Here is a 12,973-nt window from a genome sequence, read left to right on the forward strand (position 1 = left end):
GAGTGAGCATTTTGAGGAATGACCTTCCAAGCTCTTCACAATCTTTTCTGCAAGGGTGTATTATGTCTCTGATGTGCAGCTGCTGAGATTTTGGGCTGTGATGGTTTAGAACTGGATCAAGACTGGTTAAAGAGTTAGGAAACAGTAGCAGCTCTAAAACATATATCATGGTCAAAACTCTGGTCATTCTGTGGGTGGAACAAGAACACAGACTCATATGGGAGATATTCTGTAGAATTCACAGTATGATGCCCTTTCTTTAAAGAACTAACATTCTCCAAGACACTGTGCTATTTGTTGTTCTCTGCTGTTTTCATTATGGCTCTTTGCAGAATTAGAAGAAAGAGAAAACAGAATGATGCTAAGCTTCACTGAACTGCACGAGCATCTTGCCCTGGTCCAGTTCTCTTGCCCATCAAACCTAGGAAGAATGTTGCTTAATATCAGTAGTTAAATAAAACTAAATGAATAAATTGCACAAATGCTGAGATGAGGAACTAAGAAAAACAAATTAGTAATGCAATAACAATAGAAATTAAGATAATGAAAATTTGAGAATAAGAGATGATTCATCTTTATAACTGCTACACCTACACTGCTCTAAGTAGATTCAAAACATCTCTAAGGAGGTATGTGGAGGAGCAGTGATGAGGTGTGAGAATATCAGGATAATTTCAAAAGCATTAATATGAACTCAGATAAAATGATGGTAAAGTGTTGAATTTTAAACAGATACTAAACTGATGAAAAACCATCAATATATTTTTAGCCTATGTGGATAAACTGCTTTGTTCTTTTATCATTCTTCCCAGATATCTTTTTCTTCTATGACATCAGCCAGGCTTTTCTGTTAAGAGACTGTGCTGGCGTTTTCAGGAACTTCCAAAACTCTGTTCTCTTTGAGCTAGTACCATGATCAGTTGTGCTGGAGGTTTCTAGAAAATCATTCCATCTAATGTGTTTGTTTAAAGACTGGTGACACTGAGCTGCAGGGAGAAAAAGCAGTTGATGTCAGGCAACAGAAACAGCAAAACCACTATTTGAGCTCAGATCTTAATTCCAGGTTTAAAATCACTCATGTTGAAAAGTAGCATGTTTCTAGGGCCCTCTGGATCCTTCTATTTCCCCATTCTCCCATGCTTCTCTCACCTAGAGACCCAATAGGACATCCTCCCCTCTGTCCCACTTTCCTGGTAAGTGAAGACTTTCATGGGACATGCCTCTTGGGATAGTGCCCTGATATAAGTGAATATATACCATTTGACTCTTTCTGCTTCTGGGTTAACTCACTCATGATCATTTCTAGTTCCAGCCATTTGTCCACAAATTTCAGGATTTCCTTGTTTTTAATGACTGAGTATTATTCCATAGTGTGAATGTACCACAGTTTCATTATCCATTCTTCTACTGATGGACACTTAGGATGTTTCCATATTCTGGCTATTGTGAATAAGGCTGCTATAAACATGGTAGAGCAAATGTTCTTGTTGTGTGCTGGAGCATCTTCTGAGTATATTCCAAGGAGTGGAATAGCTGGGTCTTGAGGAAGCTCTATTTCCAGTTTTCTGAGATAGCACCAGATAGATTTCCAAGGTGGTTGTACTAGTTTGCATTACCACCAGCAATGAAGGAGTGTTCCTCTTTCTCCACATCCTTGCCAGCAAGCTATTATTAAACATTGCCAAGAGGTTAGAACCCTCAAAGAGTTACTTCAAAAGAAAAGGGAACATTTGGCATGAAAAAGACCCTGTTATTGCATTCTCTTACTGAAAAAAATGTGAGAGCTTTGGTAAAAAAAAAATACATATATTGTTTGTTTGTTGGCTTTAGTTAAAGATAGTTTAGACCCTAAATATGCTGTTTATTGTCAAGGTTTCAAAACTACTTCTTTTTTTCTTGCCTATCAGATTGTTTGCTTTATAATCGTTATGTCAAATTTTATGTCTATGTTTGTAAATTTGTTTAATTGTTTAAATGCTGTTTCATTTTTTCTATATCTTGAGAGAGGTACAAGCTTTACTCACAGGCCAATTTTCTAAAACAGTGCAGGCCAACATGGCATGCACAGCCCATGAGGCAATAAGAGTATTGTCTCCAGGGCAGGAGCAGGCCGGCCCTGCGCAGTGCCTGTATCCAGGGGTGGTAGCTGCCTATGGGACTCGAGCATCCATGGACAAACACGTTTCACAAGCACTGCTCCTGGTTCAGTTCTCACAGGACCGGGATAGTTGTGAACAAGTGGCTTGTCAGAGAAGTATAGTCTAAGGACAAGAGTTTAGTCCTAAAACTCAGAATTTTCTTGCTTGATTTTTGCTGTTAAGAGACAAAAAGTTGCCGGGCGTGGTGGCGCACGCCTTTAATCCCAGCACTCGGGAGGCAGAGGCGGGCGGATCGCTGTGAGTTCGAGGCCAGCCTGGTCTACAAAGTGAGTCCAGGATGGCCAAGGCTACACAGAGAAACCCTGTCTCGAAAAACCAAAAAAAAAAAAAAAAAAAAAAAAAAAAAAAAAAAGAGACAAAAAGTTTTCCAAATTGGTCTAGGGAATAGAGTTAATTCCAAACTCCTTAGCTCCATGGTGATTATAATTTTCTTGTTTCTTTGCTTAATTTTTACTTGAGATATTTCTAAATAATTTTATATTCTCAAAAAAAAAAAAAGAGATAAACTAGTTTTTTTCCTTAAAACTAAACATTTACAGTTGGAAGGTTCCAGCTTAGATCAAACTAGCTACACATGGCCAGGGCTGGAATGTCCTTGGGCCAGATAATTTTACTGCTCCTAGTTATCTGTGGGCTTGTCTCCTACAGAGCAGGCATGGCTAAAGACACGTGGCTGGTTAGAGAGGCAGTACTAAGAGGCTGATGGTTTTCTAAACTAGCCTAGAAAACATAGTTAATTACTTAAAACTTAGAATTTTCTTGTTTTTCTGATTAATTTTTGTTTGAGATGTTTAAATAGTTTTTTTTACTATAATTGGAATGTAAAAATTAAACAAGTCATGGTTGCACTTGGCTTGCATCATTTAAATGCCCAGACACCCTGGCTACTCTTTAAAATTACCCGGGAACAGGCACGACAAATTGTTAAACAATGCCCAGCTTGTATTACCCTTTTGTGCACTCCCCATTTAGGAATTAATCCCAGGGGCCTTGTTCCAAATAACATTTGGCAAATGGATGCCACTGACATCCCTGAATTTGGCAATCTTAAATGTCTTCAAGTGACTATAGAAACTTCCAGTGGACTCATTTATGGCAGTTTACATGCTGTAGAAGACTCAAAGAATGTTATAGCTCATGTTCTAACTTTCCTTTCATCATGGGAAGACCTAAATTGATAAAAACTGACAATAGTCCTGGATACACTGGGAAATTTTTCCAAGAGTTCTGTCGCCAATTAAAAATTAAACATGTTACAGCATCCCATATAATCCCCAAGGCCAAGGGATTGTTGAACGAGTCCCCCAAACTATTAAACATACCTCTAGAAATTAAAAATGGGGGATTTATATCCCATGAAAGGCTCTCCAAGAAATATTCTTTATCATGCTTGCTCTGTTCTTAATTTCTTGACCATGGACGTTCATAGTAAATCTGCCACTGATCTCTTTTGGCATCACAGCACCAACAACAATTATGCCACAGTACTGTCAAAGGTCTTACCTACCAATGGAATGGCCCTGACCCAGTACTTATCTGGGGCAGAGGGTCCCACATGTCTGTTTGATTCCTAGGAAGGAGCAGCCAGACACTTGCCAGAGAGGCTGGTCAAACAAGTAGATGCCTCTCCTCCTGACCATCCTAAAGAAATAGATCAGCCTGTGAGTGATCAAGATATCCAGGGTGGAGAGTCCCCCTGAGATCCTTCTTTTTCTTATACAGATGAAGCTCTTCTGCATAATATCCTTTGGGACGCTGCTGAGAAGCCAAGAAGTATTCTCCAAAAAGAAGAACAGCATTCATCAACCCTACAAATTCACCTGGAGGATAACTGACCAGTATGGTAAAGTATTGCATACACAGACCCTTATTACATATAATACTTCTTGTTTCCCAGACATTTATTTTTATTCAGGATCAGTCTTTCAGTGTGTCCAATGAAAAATGGCCACCACCCTTTATGTTTGTCCTGGGCATAATAGGGTCAGAGGTTGTGGTGGAGCCAAGGCATTTTATTGTGCTGCTTGGGGCTGCGAGACTTCAGCCACCACAAAAGGACGACCATGGGGAGCTCTATCTGCCACAGATGATTATGTTTCACTTATTATCAACGATCTCAATCTCCATCCTAACCATTGGAATTTCTCTTGCTACCCTTGACATAATTACATTCCTACCTTAAAATTCTCCTTCACAACGTCAGGAAAAAACAATGGCACTCCTTGGGAAAAAGGTTTGGGTTGGGAACTGCGACTATATAGTGTCTGGCCTACTGCAGACCCTGGCATTATTATTACAATATCCATCAAGAAGTATTTGGCTCTTTCACTGCTGGCCATAGAAACCAACCCAGTCCTAGCTCCCAACCAAATTCCAGCACCCCATTCTCTTCCTTCCCCTTCCAGACATTGCTATGGTTATTACTAAGAGTCTAGTTCTGGATACCCGTTACATCCTATTTGATATTATTAACCATACTTATTTGAATTTAAATCACTGTTTCCCTGTGTTAACAAAATCAGACTGGCTGTGTTATGATTTCAGCCCCCCCTCATTTTAATGAGGGAATTGCAGTGATAGAAAACATCTCTAATTTCTATGACCATTCTAAGTGCAGATGGTCTCAACAGAGGGATGTCAAGTAAACCTTAAGTTCTGTCTCTGGCCATGGAATTTGCATGGACAGAAAAATCCCTCCTTCTTACAAACATCTTTGTAATATAACCATCACTAAGATATCCTCCCTCTCTGATTATATTCTCCCTAGTAATAATACTTGGTGGGCTTGTAGTGATGGTCTCACCCCTGTATATATGCCCCTCATCTCAAGGGAAATGTAACCACTCTCTGCATCCATATCCAATTGATCCCACGTCTTATATATTGTACTGAGGATGAGTTTGTTCAAGCTTGGAATCCTGTTAATTATTATGTTCTATTAAGATCTAAAAGGGAACCTATAACAGCCGCTACCCTGGGTATTCTCCTTGGCCTGGGTGCACAGGCACTGGGGTGGGCATAACCTCTCTTGTTCTGTCCAACAAGCATTATTCTGACCTTCATCTGTCAATTGATGAGGATCTTGAACAACTGGAGACTGCCATTTCACACCTGGAGAAATCCCTCTCCTCATTAGCTGAAGTAGTTTTGCAAAATGGAAGAGGATTGGATCTACTTTTTCCTCCAACAGGGAGGGCTCTGTGCTGCTTTTAAGGAAGAATGCTATTTTTATATGGACCATTCTGGGGTTATAAAGGATAGCATGGCTAAAGTTAGAGAGGGATTAGAAAAAACAGAGGGATCAAGAGAAAAGTTGGTGTCAGAATTGGTTTTCTGCCTCTCCTTATCTCAATTCTTTTCTCCCATCGATCCTGGGACCTGTGGTTGACTTTATTCTCCTTGGGTCTTTGGTTCCTGGGCCTTTAGGAAGTTCAATGACTTTGTTAAAAAGCAATTTGACTCCTTGGCATCCCGACTCATAGATGGTTCACTATCACAAACTTGATTTGGCAGACCAAGGCTTGGCAGAGTCCTGTGAGGACTTGTTTTAGGTCTTATTATGTGGATCTCATTAAGTTGTTCACATATCACTTTTATGAGAACAGCATGACACTCAGACATTGCTTGCCTAATGAGGCATGGGCACCTGCAAGGGGTGTGGGACTAAGTACAACAGGTGGAGGACCCATATTGTCCACTTCTGAGTCCCCCAAGAAGCAAACCAATTGCATAGAGGTTGGTGTCTGATTATTCTTGACTCTGGTCTTCTGTGGATGTCCTCAGACACCAGGTTGGAATGCTCCTCACCTCCTCTAAAGGATACCCTTCAGGCCGTGAAGGTTTTTGGAGGATCAGGTCAGTACTTCCCCCTCTGCTTAAAACCCATTTCCTTCTGGGATTTTCTTCTTTCAAGAATTGTTTTCAAATTTTAGGCCACCTTTTAAAATTATAGGGAAGGGGAGATGCCAGAGGCCAAAGGTCTGTGGATAATTACCAGAACCCAATTGTTGGCCTGCTATTTTGAGAAACAGGGTGTTGAGATAACATCACCAAATGGGTTACAGGAAATTACTTGAGACACCTGGTGCCTTGGGAGAGCCTGTGGTTAAACTTCCATGACAACCCACTCATGTAGGTCTCCTTATTTTCTCATTGCTTACCCTTTATAAACTATATTGAAAAAGTTTGAGAGCTTGATCAGAACCCAGATTTGCTCTCCTTCTTAGTGTCTCCTGTCCTACCCCCTCATCTGCCCCCTCCATAGGTACCTGTTGAAGACCCCGCAGGCCAGGACAAAGGCCACATCCTCTAATAATTCTAATACCAATGGATCAAGCATACAAGCATATGGGACTTGGAAGGCCATTGCTTTTCAAACCACTACTCCATATGTGAGACTTCAGTGTCTTGTTGAGTAGACATTGATTATCCAAGGAACTATTTTAAAATGTAGCAAACCATGCCAAGTATTCCTTTTAGAACATTGAGCTGTCTTTTATCACCACATGGTTTGATCTCAAAACTTACCTAGTTTTAAAAATTATTGTGTTAGAATGATGTGCTTGTCAAGGTGTCCTTATTGATTGCATGTTCTATGGCATTGTAGATCATATAGACTGAGTGGTCCAATAAATTTAATGCTACCTAAAATTGTTCCAATATATCTTATTGTAACAATCTAAATTTAATCTTCAAGTTCTTCAATTCAACAGGTAATAGAAAATAATATTTCCAATTACAAAAAAAAATGTTAGTTATAACTTACTAAATTGTAGGAATGTTTCTTGATTTTGGCAGGTACATTTTGGAATAAGTTGACGTGTACTGAGGAGCTCCTGTTCTATCATATCACTTTCCACTGGATACCTGACAGTGAACCATGTGCAAACTCTCAAATGCCTATGGAAGTTTTCTTCTGCTGCTGCTGTTTTTGTGTCCTAGTAGATGTTTCAGAGTCTTTATTGTGTTATCCTATGCATTAGCAGACATTAAGTCTATTCTGTCATTACACTGGATTTGGCAGGACTTGCTAATGCCCTAGTGGATACCAGAAGACTACCTTCAGCTTTCCACATGCTGTATCAAAGACTTTATATAATGAGTGATCTACAAAGGGCAAATATTTATTACTCTCATTTTGGATGCCAAAACATATGATCCTAAATTAGGATTGGAAGATACTTTTATGCCTAAGTCACATTCCCACTGCTTATTATATGAGTACATAGTAAGAAGACATTATCTGTGAAACATGTGTCCTCATACAGTAAGCAGTGATGGTTCCATGTAGCATCACTCTTGGATGGGAACTGATTTCATTTATGACAACAGAGTCAAGGACACACTTCTCATGATTTCACAGTTGGGATTAAATTCAAAATATGAAGTTGAAGTCTCAGTGAACAAATACAGAGTACAATAATAATCAAGGTTCCTTATATAATTCAATTACAGAAGTGTGCAAATTAACAATATGCTGACATTGTTAATATATGCTCTTAGACTAAATACAACTTATTGCAATTTTTTTACTGACAGATTTTTAGGAGCACATATTCATCAGAAACCTGCCATAGCAGGGTCCCTAGCTATATTCCTGTTCCCGCAGAAATTAACCACAGAAACTATGTAGATACAATTGTAACCATTACTGGCTATGTTTACAATAGGTTATTGTCACTTTCCAAGAACCACTTAGTTTGTGGGGCCTGTAAAAGCTAGTTGTATGTGGGAACAAAGGACAGAGGCACTGCCTTATCCTTTAGTGCATTAAATCTTCAACAGCAGTGTAATCTCACTGATGATTGCATGGAACATTTTTTCTCATTTACTAACTAGACTGAGCAGGGAAGCTGTGACCATGGCCATGTCATGCATTTTTACTGTCAACAAGGCTCATACTCCATAGATTATAGGATTAAAGGAGATCCTCTCAGCTATGAAATCTATAGATGCCAGTTACATACTTGGAGACTAGAGAAAATATACTGTAAAGAATATTAGGAGAAGCAAATCCATGGGAAGATGACTTACAAATGGAAGTTGATCCAAAAAAGAAAAAAAATGTCACTAGAATTAGTGGAGGGCTCTAATGACATTTTTTTCCTGTTCTGTTTTCCTGTGCATGGAGGTTTGAATAAGATAGCCACCATTGACTCATATTTGAATGTTTAACTACCAGTTAGTGAAATTATTTTATACAATTCAAAGAATTAAAAGATCTACATTTGTTGGAGAATGTATGCCATTTGGAGTGGGCCTTAAGTTCTCAAAAGTCTATGCCAGGCCAGTCTGCCTTCCTCTTTCACTGCCTGAAGTTCAAGATATAGTTCTCTTGACTACTTTTCGAGAACAGTGCATTCTATTCCTGCCACCATGCTCCCTGTATTTATGATAATGGACTAAACATCTTTCTTATTAAAAATTGTTCTACATTTTCTTGTCTAACTCACTTCATGCTCATTCCTATCCATCTTTACCTGAATTCTACAAATGTTTCATTATGTGGATTCAGGTTATTTAATTTTTTTCTATGTTATGTTACTTTCTTTTAGACACTGGGAAATCTGTGCCATTTACAAACCTGAACCATAGCTCTGATAACCACTCCTGGGAAAGAAGTTAGAAGAATAATGTGAAATACCTACATTGTCTTGCATGGCACTTGTTCAGATGAGCTCCTCACAAGGCATCACTGAGGAGATATGTGTAGAAAATAAAGACACAAAGATTATAGAACAAATCATAGCAAATCTGGAAGAACCAGGATCCAGTTGGGCAAAAACTAAAAGGGACAACAATAAAGAAAGTGAGCTTCTGACATAATGATAGAAATGTGATAAGATGAAGATAACATGTATAAAAAAATACCCTGGGTGTGGAAGAAAATGAGATCAATTTATTCAAACCTCAGCATCCCTTTATGAGGAATTGTCTTATTCTGACACAAATTTTAAACCAAATTACCACAGGGAGGAAGGACTATAAACAACAAAAGTTTATCTCTCCCTTTATGAAGATGAAAAAGTCCATGATCAATGCAGATTCAGTGAGTGCTGGGAATGCATCTTCAGGATTGCAGATGACAGTTTCTGTGTACAACTTCATGATGCACTCACTGTTTTCTCCTGACCTTCTTTGTAAGGACATTGGTCCTGTTTTCTTGCTTGATATTCATGAAGCTCAAAGACCTAGTATTCTATCACTATCACATGTAGGTTGCAAACCAGCATGTCCATTGCAGTGGGACATAAATATTCTGTTGATTGTAACATACAGCATTATATATTTTCACTTGTTATAGTAACTGTAAACAGTTCATTTCAGAGAATTTTTATTCAAGGGAGGAGTAATTTGGCACTCCTTGTAAAGTATGTCTCTTATTTTTATTCTGAGTCCTACTGCTCCACACAAATGTTGATTTGATAATAGCTCATCTCAGAATTTCAACTTTCATTTCTTTCTGCAGAGATGAACCTGTTTAATTTCCAACCCTTTCTGTTCCCCTTTTGTTTTCTTCCTCATGTAAAGTCCAATATATAGCATTCATACATTTTACCTTGACACATCAAATTGCACTTACATGTTTAATGCCTCCCATCAAGCACATGTACTCTATCACAGTACATACTTTTTAATGTGTTTGCATTGACATAACTTAGGAGAGTGAAGGGTTCAGAGTAAATATGTAGCACTTATTTATTTATTACATTAATAGTGAATAAATAATTGAAAGAAAAATAAAACATCATGATGTGATAAGATATTGATAATGGAAATTTTGCTCTTAACTGCTAGCAGTTAATCTTGATAAATTTTATACAGTTTATACTATGATGTCTGCTAAATAAAATATTATATGTCTTGTATAAGATATATAGGAATCTGGAAGAAAACCAGTTCATAGTAGATAAATAAATAGTATCTTTTAGTATTATGTTGTCAAAGTTCTACAAATTACCTTCTGTACAATGAGGTTGCCTAAAGTGAGAGACTTGTTCTACTTTCTTTAAATCAAACTGTGAATGCAAAGACTGTTTTCTTTTCAGCATTTCTCTTCTCCACTCATTATTCAACATTAACAAAATGCAGCCTCAAGGTTTAGCTTCAAGTTTGTATTTGTTATGACAAGAGAACCAAACCATTTTTATCTATTCAAACAGAGCAATGTGGATTCATTAAAATACCAGAGACATCTCAATATTTCTAAATCATTCTTACTATTATTGTTGTTGCTGTTGTTACTTAAGTATTATTCTTTACTAACGTTATTGTTTCAAAAGCACTAGAATAATGTATAGGAGGATGAGTGCTTCCTGTAAAGAAGGAGTTGGTTTTAGGATACACATTTCACTAGGTGCTAATCTTAGGACATGCTCTAATATTGGCTTATTTGTGTATGTTTTTATTGACAACAGCCTTCAATGAAAGAAGTACCTGCTTAGATTTGTTCAACATAAAAAGAATATTGTTACCACAATATATTGAAGTTTTATTTTTTCTTATTACTAAAAATACCTTTCTAAAATTATTCCTATACGGTGTTCAAAATAAAGCATCAAGCAAATGCCCACCAATTCTATCTAGAATCTCTCCAGGCTATTTTCTAAGTAATTCTATGTAACTGAAATGCACTAAGCTTAAGTTTCTTTGATATCTATATATGTGGACACACTTTGAAATGTCATTATTAAAACTGTATTAAATGGAGTCAGATCCTGGCAGCATCTGAGATGGCTCATTTCTTCTGTAGCTCTCTCTATTTGCCTTTCATTTCCAGAAACATAGCCTCTGGTGTGGCTGTCTCTGACGGTATCATCAAGGTGTTTAAACATGAAAGTTTGCAAATCCTCCTGACAGAAGAAATGAAGAAAGGCAAGAAGATTGTACTTTTCTGCCTGAAAAGGACAAGAAGAACATCATCCTGGAGGAAGGCAAAGAGATGCTGGTAGGAGATATGGGCAACCTGTAGACAACCACTTCACCACATTTGTCAAGATTCTAGCAGACAAGGACTGCCACTATGATTTTTATGATGCAACATACGAGACCAAGGAGAACAAGAAGGAAGACCTGGTGTTTATCTTCTGGGTCACTGAGAGTGCACCCCTTAAAAGGAAAATGACATATGCCAGCTCCAAGGATGCCAACAAGAAGAAGTTGACGAATCAAACATGAATTACAAGCAAATTGCTATGAATAGGCCAAGAACTACTGCACCCTGGCAGAAAACATAGGTGGCAGCGCCATCATCTCCCTGGAGGGCAAGCTCATATGAGCTACCTCTAGTCTACTTCCTGGAGAATCTAGCATCCCCAGAACTGTGCTAGGGTGTTGCAGGCTGCCCCTTTCCTGCCTGACTTGAGGGGCTGAAGGATCCCAGCAGGGAGAGAGCAATCCCTTCACCCCAGCCACCAAATGTCCCTTTCATCCCCTAGATTGTCCTCTTCCCTTCATTGCTGAAGGTTCTTGCCTTCCCAAACTGCTTTTGATCTTCTAATTCCCCTTGGGTTGACACAGACCAAGTTCCATCCCAAGCAACCAGTTTGGGGGTAGCCTGTTTTGTTTTGTTTTTAATATACCCCTACTCCCACACTTTGGGAGAAGCTGAACTGCACTGAGGGTCTGTAAGGGGGTCTGATTTGTGGCTGCAGCTCAGTGGGACAAAACCACCGAAGGTGCACAATTTAGACTGGTCCAGCATCTAGACTGATCTGGACTGGAACCTGTCTGCGGGTCACAGCAGTCCGGGCCTGGGCAATTGGGCAAATAAAGCCAAAATCTCCATGGCCCAGCAAGGACTCCCATGCCAGTAGAAGAAGCTATACTACACTGAGGAGTCTGGAAGCATGTCTGAATTGTGGCCACAACTCAGTGTGACTGAACCTCCAAAGGTATGCAAACTAGACTGGTCTGCCATCTAGATTGGTCCAGGCAGAAATCTGACCATGAGCCACAGCAGCCTGATCCTGGACAGTTGTGTAGTTAAAACCTGGCCTGGCCAATCCCCAAGGCCCAACAGGGTCTCACACATGCTTGGGAGAGGCTGGACTGCCCCAAGGGATCAGGACAAAAAATTAAAGAGCAGATTCCAACACAGCTGGTTTGAATGCACTTATTAGCATGAATGGGATCAGGCAGAAGAACACTTCATATTCATGAAAGTAAAATCAACCAAGATGATGGCACAATTCTGAATACCTATGCTTCAAATACAAAGGAACCCACATTTGTAAAAGAACTATTAACAAAGCTTAAACTACTCATTGATTCACACAAATTAATAGTGGGAGACTTCAACACTCCTCTCTCACTGATGAATAGGTCATTGAAACAGAAAGTAGCTGAGAAATAACATCATTAACCAATTCCATGAATCAAATGGATCTAAGAGATATTTACAGAACTTTTCACCCAAACACAAAGGATTATACCTTCTTGTTACCACCCCATGGAACATTCTTCAAAATTTATCACATAATAGTTCACAAAATAAGCCTAAACAGGTACAAGGAAGGACTAAGACTGGTCTATGGCTGAACTTCAACAACAACAGAAATAACAAAAAGCATACACACAATTGGAAACTAAACAGCTCTCTACTTAATGACACATGGGTCAGGGAAGAAATAAAGAAAGAAATTAAGGACTTCCTGAAATTCAATAAAAATGAAGGACATACCAAATTTGTGAGAAACATGGAAGGAAGTGCTAAGAGGAAAATTCATGGCACTAATTGCCATTAAAACTCAAATCCAAGTGGATTAAAGACCTCAACATAAAACCAAAGACACTAAGTCACTTTTAAGAAAAAG

At 38.7% G+C, this 12,973-nt stretch overlaps 1 pseudogene; it reads left to right on the forward strand.

The window, feature by feature from the left end:
• The first annotated feature begins 2,055 nt into the window (after positions 1 to 2,055).
• Positions 2,056 to 11,436, forward strand: LOC127190911 (cofilin-1-like; annotated as a pseudogene).
• The last annotated feature ends 1,537 nt before the right edge of the window (positions 11,437 to 12,973 follow it).

This window comes from Acomys russatus, chromosome 6 (genome assembly GCF_903995435.1).
Source record: "Acomys russatus chromosome 6, mAcoRus1.1, whole genome shotgun sequence".
In the NCBI taxonomy this organism is placed as follows: Eukaryota; Metazoa; Chordata; class Mammalia; order Rodentia; family Muridae; genus Acomys; species Acomys russatus.